We start from the raw sequence: 15,218 nt of genomic DNA, 5'->3' as shown, positions 1-15,218 counted from the left end.
ATATTGTGTCACCTGATGGTGTAGCAGTCGATCATTCTAGAACACAGGCCATCCGTGATTTTAAACCTCCCAAGGACATTAAAGGTATCGCCAGGTTCATTGGCATGGTGAATTTCTTCAGGAAGTTCATTCCTAATTTTGCTAATAGAGCGGCGCCCTTAAACCTTCTTCGTAGGAAAGGCATCAAATTCGAGTGGGGACCTTCTCAACAAGCCGCTTTTGAAGATCTGAAATTAGCTCTCTGTAATGCCCCTGTACTTGCTATGCCTGATTTCTCGAAGAAATTCATCGTCCAAACCGACGCATCGTCGTCAGCAGTAGCTGCAGTTCTTCTTCAAGAGACTGAACTAGGGAGGCGACCCATCGCCTATGCGTCTAGGACATTGTCAGCTCAAGAAGCAAAGTACTCCATATATGAGCTTGAAGGTTTGGCAGTCTTATTCGCCTTAGAAAAGTTCCGTCTCTATCTGGAACACGTCAAATTCGATCTGGAGACAGATAATCAAGCCTTAAGCTGGGTCTTAGGTAGGCCGCGTCGTACAGGTCGTATAGCCCGTTGGGCCATCCGTATTTCTGCCTTCCAATTCGATGTACGGCATATCAGAGGTACTGAAAATATTGTTGCCGATGGACTCAGCCGTATGTTTCATAACGACGTAGAGACCCACGAACCGGTCGACAGTTCATCACCTTCCGAGTCCATACTATCTGGTGCTAATGCCATCTTAACAGATGCTCCCATGCTTTTTAGGGATATTGAGAAATACCAACGTGAAGATCCGACGCTGGCTCCGATAATGGAAACCCTTTCTTCGGGGGAACATGCTGTCCCTTATGTTCTAAGGAATGGTGTTCTATGTTGCCCTTCGAGGCATGATAAGTTGATGAAAGTTGTTGTTCCAGCGGTTCTTGTACCTATGATCTTCAAATACTATCATGAGACCCCATTGGGGGGGCATCTTGGAATCTTTAAAACTCGTGAAAAGATTCGTGAAATGTTCATATGGAAAGGTATGGACGGTGAAATTCGGGAACTTGTAAAAGCTTGTAAATCTTGTTTGATCAGTAAACCCACCATGTCCACTAAAGTAGGCCTTTTGTCTTCTCATCAAGCGTCGCGCCCCATGGAACGCCTGTATATTGATTATGTGGGACCCTTCCCCCAGTCAAAGGGCAATGCCAACAAGTTTATCCTTGTATGTGTAGATGGTTTTACTAGATTTTCCTGGTTATTTCCGACTAAGCTGGCTACCGCTCAGTCCACCATTACCTGCTTAAATTCTATTTTTGCTTCTTTTGGTCCGTGTCAATATATTGTATCTGATAATGCTAAGGCTTTTACATCTAATTTATTTCGTAAATTCTGTTTTGACTTATCAATATCTCATGTAACTACTTCTGCTTATTACCCGCAACCATCTCTGGCTGAACGAGTTAACCGTAATCTCAGGTCCGCTCTCATTGCTTATCATCATGAAGATCCTTCCAGGTGGGACACGTCCCTGCATTGGTTAGCTTTTGCTTTGAATTCGGCGGTTCATGAATCTCACAAGTTTACTCCAGCTTCTTTGATGTTCAAGTTTGTTCCCAACTCGCCGCTCTCTAACCTCTGGTCTCTGAGTGACATTCTGCCCGAGACAATAGATCCGGACAACATCAAAGATCTTTGGAAGAAGGCTAAAGCCAATCTTAAAGTGTCTCATGAAAAGGTTAGGGAAAGGTATGATCGTGGACGGAGACCTACCCCTTTGAAGGTAGGTGACCAGGTTATGGTCAAAAATTTTGTTCCCGCGGGCAAGCTTGCCCCCAGATTTCATGGGCCTTGTATCATTCTCGATTTTCTTACGCCGGTTACCTTATTGTTAAGTAATCCAGCCACCGAGAGGATATTTAGGGTTCACCTGTCCCAGGTGAAACCGGTGTAATTTTGTGTTAACTTGCTTCATATCATTTTGAAAGGACATGAAGGTTATATTTTTTTTGAGTTTCACTTTTAAGGCTTTCTGCCCCTTCTGTAATATTTTGGTTTTAGATGTAAGCCTTGTGTAAAACCTGCCCCGACCCGTTAAACTGCCATCCTGTTCTTGCCACGGCCATTACCACGCTCCCGTCTCCTGCTTCACCTTTCACTGTGGCTTCATAATAGTAAATGCCATGAATATCTGCACGCCGCTGGCCCCTCAACCTCTCCACAAGCCTGTACCCTCAAAGAAGATGATAGTCCAACACAATTCTGCCGCCTAGCTTTAATGTTTCAGCGCCCCCGCAGCCGCGCAGCGCCGTGCAGCGACTGGGGAGGGGGATGGGCCCCCTCCTCTCCAGCGAAGACGACATGTGCGCGGCGAACCGGAGCTCTCCTCCCGGCCAAGGCTGATGTGCGGCGCACGTCCTGCTACATGCCCGCAGCCTGTATCTGTTCACCGCGGGCGCGGCGTACTTCAACACCTCTGCTCCCCTCATAGTGCGGGCGAGCGGTATCTCAGGGTACTTGAGGGGTCCGAGCGGCCTCCGTTGGACGCAAGCTGCAACGGCCGGTCTGGCCATCCTACTCAATCTACATCAACTACATGGACAGTCACCATAAGCAATAATTACATTTGGGAATTTAACAACAATATTTGGTGGACATTGCAAATTTTTCCTTCACTTTTAAGTATTAAAAGCTTATCTTCAGAAATTCAACTTCGATAAATATAAAAACCTTACGTTACCAACTACAACAAAAATTTTGGAACTGAATTATGAAATTTCTCAAAAACTTCTGCAAGTTATCTTAATATCAACATCAAAACTTGGAACTTATTTTCAAACAAACGTTTATGTTCTTCTGTGTTACCCCTTGGAGGAACTTTTGGGGGGGGAGGTCTGTACCGGGCGGTACACCTCCACACCGTTTATTTAAAAGTTGCGCCAGTTAATACTCCTCTTCTGGAGGAAGTCTGAACTTTATCTACGGTCTTAATTTCCAAATTTCTCAGAAGATGTCACTACCTGGAAAATTTTGAGTTTGTGAACTGTGTCATTTTCGACGTACTTTTGTTTTGCTTGTATTAAGAAGTGTGAACTTTCTCTTCTAGAGGACACTACTGAAGATCAACAATAGTGCGACCTAGTGCGGAGTCAAAGAACTATTTTGTTGGAGAAATTTTTATTTCAAGAGTTTGTTCTTTGTTAAATTTCCTTCTGTCATTGTTTAAGTTGGCTGTATACCCCTCTTTTTCCCCTTAGTTTGGATATAGCCAATCCCGAATTTCTTTAATTAATTTTCCACCAATAATGTGTTTCTTTTTCCTCTATGTAGGGGTTTCTTTTCCCGAACCAATAAAAACTTTGAGGGAGGGTGTTTTATTTCCCCTAACGCCTAGAATCTTCCGCGAGAGGTTATAAACTGCTGATTTTGGGGTCTCCGGGCCACTTCTGTTCCATCTTTCAGTGTATTAAGTACATAGCAGGAGGCGGGAAGCGCCTCTTTCTTCTTCAGCCGTTCAACACCAGGTAATGGCCTATTAATTACTTCTTTTCTTGCTAGGTCGGCAGTTTAACACTCGCGGCGGGTTCGAAGCATTTCCATCATGTAACCTTTTCCTAAAATGTAATTACTCTTTTCATCTTTTTTTGTAAAGCTACATATTGGGATAGAGAGTGCTAACCCTCTCGAGCTCCCACTCACATTTGTTTTGAGGTGAACTTATTTTCTCAAACTATTCTTCGTTTATGTAATGTAAAGTGTTCTTCTCTAAGTCACCTCTGTAGTATGGGATTAGCCCCTGCGTTAGTGGCCCAGAGCCAGAATAGGTTTTAAAAACAAAGTGTATTAGGAGTGCAAGTTCGCCTCCTCTCAAGTTGTATTTTAGAGGTCATGTATTAATCTTTTCTCACCTAATAGACCTCAGTAGGTTGGGCATTTTACCCCTGTGTATATGTCCTTTGAGGACAACTTGAAAGTTGAGTTTGGTGTGGCCTGGGAGAGGCTTAACTTTAAGAGCGAGTGGCTCTTTTCTAAAACTGAGAGTTGTATGCCTCGAGCAGGCTTTGCTGTGTAATTTGGAGCAAGGGCTCCAGGGTTTGATTGGGGTCTTCTGCCCCTTTTGTTGAAATTGGTATATCGTAAAGTTGAGCTAGTTGCTCAAGAATTGTGTTTTCAGGGCTCGAAGCCCAAATTCTTTAATCCCTGTAATTGTACATTTCAAGTTGTATTTCGGCTACTAAGTACCTGTTCTATTTGTTGTTACCTAATTTTGAAAAGAAAATATAACCTTGTTAAATTTTAAAATTTAATTTCTCTTTAGTAGCTTGAGACCTATTCACCACCCAGCACCTTCTTTCATGCTTAACTACCACAAAAACCCGGTAACAATAATAATAATAATAATAATAATAATAATAATAATAATAATAATAATAATTGTACCGGGCGGTACACCTCTACGACGCAAGTTCAAATCTTGCGCCAATTGAAACTCGTCTACAGGAGAAACCCTGAACTGTAACAACTGAATCAACTCTCCTGTTTATCAGAAGATGGCACTCTCCTGTTTATCAGAAGATGTCACAGGGTGTTTTTGATTTGCTTTTGTTGATCAAGAAGTGTGGACATTCTCTAACAGGTGTCTCTGCTAAAAAAAACTATGATAATGCACTCTGGTGCGAAGGAATGAACTTTCTTGAAGAAATTTGGTATTCATAAGTTTTGTCTTTACTAAATTTTGTTCTTTCATTTGGGGGTTGGCAATATTAAGCTTTCTTTCCGCCTGTTTTGAATTTAACCAATCCTAAATTTCTGTAACCCGGAATAATAATAATAATAATAATAATAATAATAATAATAATAATAATAATAATAATAATAATAATAATAATAATAATAATAAAGTTATTGTCTTTACGTTAGGAGACGCCGAGGTGTCGAAATTAGTCCCACAGGAGTTATTTTATGTGCCAGTAAATCTATCGGCACGGAGCTGACTTATTTTAGAACCTTCAAAATACCACCGGAGTAAGCTAGAATGGAGCCTGCCAAGTTTGGGTCAGAAAGCCAGCGCCTCAACAGTCTGAGCCACTCAGCCCAGCCCTATGAGTGGAATTACGAGGTTTTCATTGCCAAGCAAAGATATATATACGAGTACTATTAATGCAGCAATTACAGTTTTACTGTATACATTGCTGAAATACTTGAAGTAAATGAAATGAAATGGCGTATGGCTTTTAGTGCCGGGATTGTCCGAGAACATGTTCGGCTCGCCAGGTGCAGGTCTTTCCAAGTGACACCCTTAGGCGACCTGCGCGTCATGATGAGGATGAAATAATGACGAAGATGACACATACACCCAGTCCTCGTGCCAGAGAAGTTAACCAATGGTGGTTTAAATTCCCGACCCTGCCGGGAATCAAACCCAGGACCCCTGTGACCAAAGGCAAGCACGCTAATCATTTAGCCATTGAGCCGGATGAACTTGAAGCGAATGAATGAATTTCGGAACAAAAAATTAAAACAAGAGAAATGAAGCATAAATAAGCTTCTTTACGTGCCTGTTCTATGAGAGGTACATACCGACACATATTGTAGAAGGAATATACTTTGTGTAGTCGTAGATAAATACACTAAAACAAAACAAGACTTTATTGAAACAGAGCAGAGTCGACTCTTACCTGAACTACTCACTGAAAACAGAGTAGAGTTTGCGTACCCTTAGTGGTACGCGTACCACACTTTGAATACCGTTGGTTTATACCACCTAAAATGTCGACCCTAGTGTTATTTACATAAATAAGTGAATTTGAGGAAGGAAGTTACATGTGAAACAATTTGTAGCATGAAACTAGATAGCTTCCGCTCTCACCACATTGAAATGTAGATAATAAAAGCGGTAAGGCACGCACCCGAAGGTTACTCGCCACTGTGAAATTTACATAATGCTCGTATATTCCTAAGAGCAGGGCCTGCATCACGATTCGTCTGAAATTCGTGACCGAAATAGCCTTCCCGACCTCGTGTACCTCTACAGCGTGCCATTGGACTTTCTGTTAATGTAACTCATTTATCTTCCTCAATCAAGCGGTGCCATACTAATTGTTATCATGCCGTAGGACATCATTACTCCAGGCTGAGCCTAGCACTCTACTGCTGAGAGCCAAAGCTCCTGGTGGCAATCAATCACTTTTTTGGGAGACCAATTGATTGAACATTTGTTGGGTGCGTATTCCTATTATTTTCCTCAATACAATTCTTATTAACATACTTTTTATTTTCAATTTCCTAGTGATAACTATGCTAATTATAATTATATTGGTATGAAAGCCTGTTTTCGACGGTAAAATTTAGTATGTAAAATGTACAGTGGAAACTTGGATTGCGAGCATAATTCGTTCCGGCAACATGCTTGTAATCCAAAGCGATCGTACATCAAAGCAAGTTTTCCCATAAGAAACAATTGAAACGCGGACGATTCGTCCACAGCCCAAAAATATTTATTCGCATACTATTTCTAAAACAAAATATAACGTAAAACAAATTAAAGTGCACTTTACCTTACCATAGAATCGTTGTTGTGTGTGAGGGAGACGAGAGATGACATGAGAAGAGTAATTGTGTAGCACGAATTTCACGAACAGAATCACTGCTATCTGTTCGCTCACTGGAATTGTTTTCTATTCGTGCAACTTTAACGAGGAACCTGTCCAATGACTGTCGCTTTTGTCACTTTTTGAGCATTTTACGAAAATGTGACATGGCATTGTCATTGAACTGATTCATCGCTCGCACTGCTACAGCCTTATTCGGCTGGTGTTTCTCTACAAAATTTTGCACCGTTTCCCACATTTTGCACTTCTCCTGAATTTCAGTTGAAGTGAGAGATTCCATTGACTTTTCCCCCTCCTCTTCCCCGGACAAGATCTCCACCATAACCTCCTCCTATTGTTAGCGATGCAGGTCCATCAGTTCGTTGGTGTTCAGTTCGTGGCTATGTTCTTCCAAACAGCTCTTAAATGTCCACGATGGGGAAATGATTTCTCCCAAACTCACGGAGGGTAATGTTTCTTCCTTCGGTCACTTCGAAGTATCCCTGAAATAGTGCTTTGGTGTATAGCTTCCTGAATTTCGAAATGACTTGCTGATCCATACGCTGGAGTAGTGTTGGGAGGAAGGAACTTACCCTTAACGAACTTGAATTCCTCCAGTAAGTCGTCCTCAAGTACTCAAGGCCTGGAGGATGAGCAGAGGCATTGTCCATAACCAGCAAGACTTTGAGCGACAGATTATTTTCTGAAAGGTATCTCTTCGCTACAGGACCAAAGACCATGTTCATCCATTCAACAAAGGCACAGAGGAGGGGAAGGTGACGCTCATGTTGCGGAACCTCGCTCGCTTATCAAGTTACAATTTATTTAAAATGTTTGCTCGTCTTGCAAAACACTCGTAAACCAAGTTACTCGCATTCCGAGGTTTCTCTGTATTTGTAAATTTGAAATGAATATGTTAATATATCTTAGGAACAAAAGTTACGCTTCCCATGTTACGTACATGTCTATTGTACAGAATCGTAACCGGAAGTAGGCATTTCCTCATGAACCACATTGAATATAGTTGAAGATTGTAGTTGTACTTTGACGTTTATGGATCTGGGAATTCTGGGTAAAAACTGAAGTGGAGAGATTCATCCCAAATCTATGTAAAGGTTGACAAAAATTGTCCGTGTGCCTTGTTCCCTGTAACAGAGAAGGCGAAATTTAGAGGAAATTGCATCCGCTCAAGAAACAATAGTATGTCGAAATTTCCAAATCTATTCTCGACATACAGCACGTTCTTCCTGAAACTAAGCCCATCAGAATTTCTGCATGAAGAATATTTTTATCTAGCTTTACAACAAGCTCGTCCCGCCGTATATATGTAGACTTCTGATTTCTTCCTTAAGGTCGTACTTTTATTTTCGCTCCAACACTTTTCAACACCTCAACAAGCTCAAATAATAATACTGAAACCTCGTTTTTACTTCATGTACAGTAACTTGATCAATAATCGACAGCACTCGGTCTATGATATTGTAGCCCAAACAATATGGCTGGCATGCGTGTTAATTGGGTTCACTTCCGTCTGCACATTGGTGGGATGCTCTATCCTATCTTAGTCTATGCTCGGTGGCTGCCACACATGATGTTTTTCATGTGGCTATGGCACAAATATTGGCCTCGGCGAGCGAATAGCCATCTCTATATTATTCTGTGATCGTTGTAAATCGTCTACAGCGAAGTTTCAGACATGTATTTCTCCTTAAAAGTAACAAACTCTTGCTTTTGAGAGTTTCATTTTATTTTTTGTAATGGAGCAACAATTTCAGCTGTTCAAACAGTCTCATTTTTTATAATAATCCCTGCGAATGCCAGACGGAATGGGGACTTTATATAGACTATATAGATGAATGAAAACCAAACCAAACCCCATGGCACTACAGCCCCTGGAGGGCCTTGGCCTACCAAGCGACCGCTGCTCAGCCCGAAGGCCTGCAGATTACGAGGTGTCGTGTGGTCAGCACAACGAATCCTCTCGGCCGTTATTCTTGGCTTCCTAGACCGGGGCCGCTATCTCACAGTCAGATAGCTCCTCAATTCTAATCACGTAGGCTGAGTGGACCTCGAACCAGCCCTCAGGTCCAGGTAAAAATCCCTGACCTGGCCGGGAATCGAACCCGGGGCCTCCGGGTAAGAGGCAGGCACGCTACCCCTACACCACGGGGCCGGCTGATGAATGAAAACAGCCGGGATAAAAAATTGATGGTAAACAAGTCCATTCTAGAAGATATGTGGATGATATTTCTATGCCAGTAGAAACAGGCAAAAGTGTGCAGAGAATGATCAACATATTATCAGAAACTTTAGACAAATGGAACCTCAAAATTAATGCAAGTAAAAAAACCTTGACGAAATATAAATCCCAGAAAACACCTATAACACACATCAAAATTGGCCCTGAAAAAATTGAACAAGTGAAACAGTTTTGCTACCTAGGAACCCTAATTACGAGTGATGAAATGTGGAATGTCGTATGGCTTTTAGTGCCGGGATATTCCAGGATGGGTTCCACTCGCCAGGTCCAGGTCTTTCTATTTGACTCCCGTAGGCGACCTGCGCGTCTTGATAAGGATGAAAATGATGATGAAGACAACACACACACACACGCAGCCCCCGTGCCAATGAAATTAACCAATTAAGTTTAAAATCACCGACCCGGATAGAAATCGAACCCGGGACCCTCTGAACCGAAGGCCAGTACGCTGACCGTTCAGCCAACGAGTCGGACATTAAGAGTGATGATCGAAGCATATCACAGGTCACGAAAAGGATAGCAATAGCAAAGAGGACCTTCCTAGATAAAAAGCATCTGTTGGCCACCAAACCTGTGTAAGGAGAGTACTTTTGTACGGTTGCGAAAGCTGGACATTAGGAGAGCAGGAAAAGAAAAGACTAGAGGCAAATGAAATGTGGATCTGGACGAGAATGCAGAGGATAAGTTGGACTGAAATGAAGAGCAATACCGAAGAGAGATAGGAGAAAAACGGAGTCTGGTAACTGAAATTGAAAAACGGAAAATAAAATGTATTGGTCACATTCTGCGGCATGAGGAGTGGAATTGAATCAAGGTATAACAAAGCTAATATACGGAGAGCTCGCCGTTCCAACCAGCAGTATTCTGTAAGAAAGAACTCAGCTCTCGGACAAAACTGTCTTTACAACGGTCTGTTTCAGATCGACATCGCTGTAGCCAACGGGATTGAAAGCTAGGTGATCTCAAGGTATCTTATTCAAAAGTCGGAAGGAATAGATTTGAAAGCAGTGACAATGACTGCAGATACAAACAGGTGAAGAGATAAGGGCTATGTTATGAATAAACTTGATGGATGAATCTTTAGGCGTTAATAGACTTCGATTGCGGGATCCTGTGAAGCGAATGAAGAAAGATAGGGCACATATGAGAATAATAAACTCGGAGAAGGACAATAAGAGAAGGAGACCAAGACTACGATGGTTAGATTCAGTTGTTACTGATTTAGTTATAAGTGTGGATGTAAACGAGGCATTGTGGAGGTGCTTAGTTAGAACAAAGAAGCTTGCAGACTGAACATTGAAAGGCGTATCAGTTCGTCGTATGTACAATATTATTATTATTATTATTATTATTATTATTATTATTATTATTATTATTATTATTATTAATATTATTGTTATTATTATCATTCCGGTAATTCCATGGAACGCAGAGGTGAAAGAAGGCGCGGACATGAATGGGTGCATAGAGAAAATATTAAATAGCAATGTAAAACTTCAGCATTTTGGAATATATTTCTTTCTCCTTTTTTTTTTTCCTTTCAAACTTTACCATTTGCTATGCAAATAACAAAAGTCAGGTACAAGGTCTAGCTCGTGAGCTTGAGTAACAATACTAGAAAAATCAAATAACAACCATTTAACAACCTGAGCTTGAAGCTCCCCACTTACAACATAAACAACCCACACTCAATGAGAGGGAGCTCCCAATTTTTACATCAGTAGAAAGAGCGTCTTTCCTCTACACATTTACTCTTTAGGAGACTATTCTACAACATTTCAAGTTCCAGGCCTATTAAGGAACCTACCTACACTTAACGAAACCAAACAATAGATACTGTCTTAATCGCTCACCCGTCCTATTTACAAAGACACAAAATAAAAAATTATATATATATATATATATAAGCTGACTTCAACAGGAGTAACAAGTACCAATTCTACGCGGCCTTATTTAAAAACAAAAGGTTAAAGATACTGGCCTAAGAACAAAATGTTAGGAGGCGAGTACTTGCACTCTTTTGGAATTCACTTGAACATCATTAAAACTCTTTGTGGGTTTATGGCCCGAAGTTACAGAGGCTAAGCCTATGCTACAGACGTGACTATATGGAAATAAAGTTTACAAAATTAGGAGGTAGATTTTAAATATTACAAATTTATAGTCACCTGAATATCAAGTTGAAAGGGAATACAAGAGGGTCCTCACATTTTATTCCATAAGTTTGGTTAAGTTCATTAGACTTGTTGGAAAATTTACATTGAGAAAATTTACATTACGAAAGAAAGTTGAAACCTTCCTCTCGAGCTAGCTTTCAAAGACTATTACATGGTTAAACAGAGTCTGCATTACCTTGAAGTGGTGGACCTCCCGAAGATGGACGAGGCAGTCCTTCCCCCTGCCTCCGTTACGAACACACTCTTAACCTTTTGACTGGAGCGATCACAAAGACAACATGGCCCGAAATGTCCAAGCTTTTATAGCGAAGAGGAAGGTTCCAGATTTATCTGCGTCGAAACCCTGACACACCCCCAATTTTCATTGGACAATCAAATAAATATCAAAACTCTGATTGGTTACTTCAATAAATGTATAAAATTTCTTATTGGCTAAAATATTAAGTTGGCGGGAAGAGATAGAATTGTTGATAACTTTAGAACACCAAAAACTATTTAAAAACAATTCAGTTTAGGAAAACTAGACACACAAAATTACTTTGAAAATTAACTGTTGATTCTCACCGCAGACGGTGCACACAAGTTGATAGTAGCGACGTATGACGATAAATGTTCAAACGATTTACGAAATGAGTTACAGATTTTCTGTTATAGATGGCCTTCTACAAGGCGCTAGTTTTAAAAACACGGAGCGGGTGTATCTTCGGTGCAATTGTTGTTATTATTGTTATTATTATTATTATTATTATTATTATTATTATTATTATTATTATTATTATTATTAATCCGTTTACCCTCTAGGGTTGGTGCTTCCCCGGACTCAGAGAAGGATCCCACCTCTACCGCCTCAGGGGTAGTGTCCTAGAATATAAGATATTTGGTCGGGATACAAATGGGAAGGAGGACCAGTACTACGCCCAAGCTGCCTCACCTGGTATGCTGAATATTTACCTTGTGGGAGCATGGGAAGTATGGAAGGGATAGTCAATGAAGAGGAGGAAAGGAAGCGACCGTGTCCTTAAGTTAGATACCATATCGGTATTCGCCTGGAGGAGAAGTGAGAAACCATGAGAAACCATTTCGGGGATAGCTCAGGTGCGAATTGAAACCCCTGTCCTCATTTGACCTCCCGAAGCTGAGTGGACTAAGTTCCAGTCCTCTTACCACTTTCCAAATTTCATGTCAGAGCCGGGAATCGAACCCGGGCCTCCGCTAATCACACTAACCACTACGCCCTGGAGGCGGAAATTATTCTTATGATTATTATTATTATTATTATTATTATTATTATTATTATTATTATTATTATTATTATTATTATTATTATTATTATTATTATTCCGGGGTTTATCGTGGACCGCAGAGGTGAAAGAAGGTGCCGGGATGAATGGGTCTAACTACAATTTCAAGAACCGAGCTCGATAGCTGCAGTCGCTTAAGTGCGGCCAGTATCCAGTATTCGGGAGATAGTAGGTTCGAGCCCCACTGTCCGCAGCCCTGAAAATGGTTTTCCGTGGTTTCCCATTTTCATACCAGACAAATGCTGGGGCTGTACCTTAATTAAGGCCACGGCCGATTAATTCCCACACCTAGCCCTTTCCTGTTCCATCGTCGCCATAAGACCTACCTGTGTCGGTGCGACGTAAAGCAACTAGCAAAAAAAAAAAAATCTCAAGAAAAGAATTTAAAAGTTAAACTGAAGGTTATATTTTCTTAAATTCAACCTTAGCAAATGAAACGTCAGGTACAATGACAAAGTTTAGACAAGACAAGAAAATCCAAAATTGAGTGACTGTTTAACAATCTGGGCTTCAAGCCCCTCGCTTTACAATGCTTAAGTTGCTAGCTCAAATTTACAAAAGAGCACAAATTTACTCAAGGGAGAAATCCCTCAATACATGGAGCACTTGCTCCCAACTTACTATATCAAGCCTCTCAGAGGCACTTGTACAACACTTGAAAAGAGCTGACGTGCTGTCAGTTTTCCAAGCCTATTCAAGGCAATATCAGAAAATTACAATCACTCGCCATCAAGGCACAACTTACAAATTTGAAACAGGGGTATCTAGTACCCAACCTATTGGGCCGTTGCGGAAAAGAACAGGTTAAGAAAATGGCCCGAAACACAAATTGAATAGAGGCGTGTACTGCACTCCTAGATATAAACACTTAAAACCTAAAGGGCACTAGGCCGATGAACCAGGCGCTATTCCCAAACTATGGAGGTGACTCGTATAAGAATAAATTAAGACATTACGGAAAGGAAGAAAGCCAGTTACAAAACGTAGTCACCTCTAACCAATATGAAGGGGAGCTGGAGATGGTACATCACTCTCTATCCCCGATTTACAATTAAAGATTTTACGAAGTTTTCACATTAGCCGGCAGAAAGTTACATTTTTAGGAAAACTAGGTTACATAGTTAACGATTCGGGCCTTTTCCTCAGGTTAAACTGCGGAGCTAGCAAGAAATAAAGATGTTATGTGGACATTACCTTGTCGGTGTATTGCTGCCTGATGAAAGAGGCGCCGCCCGCCTCCTGCTTTGACACACACACTAGGTCAGATGATGAGATATTGGCCAAGAGAGGTGAAAATCCGCAGTTTATAAACCCTCGGGGAAAGTTCGAGACCATTCAAGATTAAACTAGCCACACCCTCTTATTTTATTGGTTAATTTAAAAGTTACACTAATAATAGAAGAAGAAGAAGAAGAGGACTATGATTGGTAGAAAATTAATTACAGAAATTAGGGATTGGCTGTATTCAAAACTGTCGGAAAGAAAAGATACATATTGTCAACCCAAAAAATAAATGAACATCAATTAGTAAAAAAAAACTTATGAATACAAAACTTCTTTAAATCAAAGGTTCTTTCACTTCGCACCAGGGTGCATGATCATAGTTCTTTGGTAGTGTCATTTATGAGAGAATGTCCAAACTTCTTGATGAATGGAAAACAAAACAAGTAGACGTCCACACAGTTCAGGAAACTTCACAATAACAAAATTATATAAGATTTTAGTGGGTACATCTTCAGAGTAAAGTTCTAACTTGTTGTATTATAGTTTCATATTTGATAGATAGAGGAGTTCTTTTAGGCGCTAGATTTAAATGCGCGGTGTTGGGGTGTACCTCCTGGTACAATTATTATTATTATTATTATTATTATTATTATTATTATTATTATTATTATTATTATTATTATTATTATTATTATTGTTGTTGTTATTCCGGAGATTCTGTGGAACGCAGAGTTGAAAGAACGTGCGGGCATGAATGGGTGGATATGAAACTGTCAAAAGATTATCTAAAACTTTAAATTTGGAGGTTTTATTTCCTTTCTGAACCTTTTCCTTTTTTTCCTTTTAAAGTTTGTACTTTGCCAATAAAATGAAAAAATCAGGTACAAATTCAGCTCGTGAGCTTGGAAGACAATCTAGAGTGATCAAATAACAATTTTACAGGCTGAGATTGAAGCTCCCAATTACAAATGTTACTTGAGAACTACTGCTCCATTGAATCAACAGTCAAGAAGACGGATCTCCCAATTATTACACTAGAAGGAAGAAAATCCTTGCTCTACAAGTTTACACTTAGGAATCTACTTTCAAAAATTCACACTCTCCAGGCCTATCAAAGGCACAACCTACATTGAACAAAATTGAACGGTATTCACTGTCTTAACTGCTCTACAGTCTGACACCTTTAACATGAAATAAATGAGATAGAGTTTAACAGCGGTAACAAGTAACCATTCTACATGGCCTTCGGTAAAAACAAAAACCAAAATGGTAAGGATGTGAACACTTGCACTCCTAGAAATTTACAGAACTGATTAAAGCCTTATTTTGGCTATACTGCGGAGGTGACCAGATGGAGAAAAATATTTACGTTGCAGGAATTACAAGACAAATTTTGATTTGGGTTAAGTTCTTTCGACTTGTTTGTAATTTATATTTAAAGTTAAAAATTTACACATTAGAAAATAAAGTTACATTACTAAAGATCTGAAACCTTCCCCTCGAGCTAGCTTTGAAAGACTATCACATGTTAAACAGGATCTGCCATTACCTTGAGCTGGTCGATCTCCCGAAGATGGATAAGGCTACACTCTAGACTGGAGCGATCACTAAGACAACCTGGTGCGAAATATGCCAGCTTTTATAGCCGAGAGGGAGTTCCAGAAAACTCTGGGCCGAGGCCTTGACACACCCTCC

The sequence above is a fragment of the Anabrus simplex genome, chromosome 5 (assembly GCF_040414725.1).
Source record: "Anabrus simplex isolate iqAnaSimp1 chromosome 5, ASM4041472v1, whole genome shotgun sequence".
Lineage (NCBI taxonomy): Eukaryota > Metazoa > Arthropoda > Insecta > Orthoptera > Tettigoniidae > Anabrus > Anabrus simplex.
The sequence above is the reverse complement of the archived record's forward strand: the minus strand, read 5'-3'. Positions refer to the sequence as shown.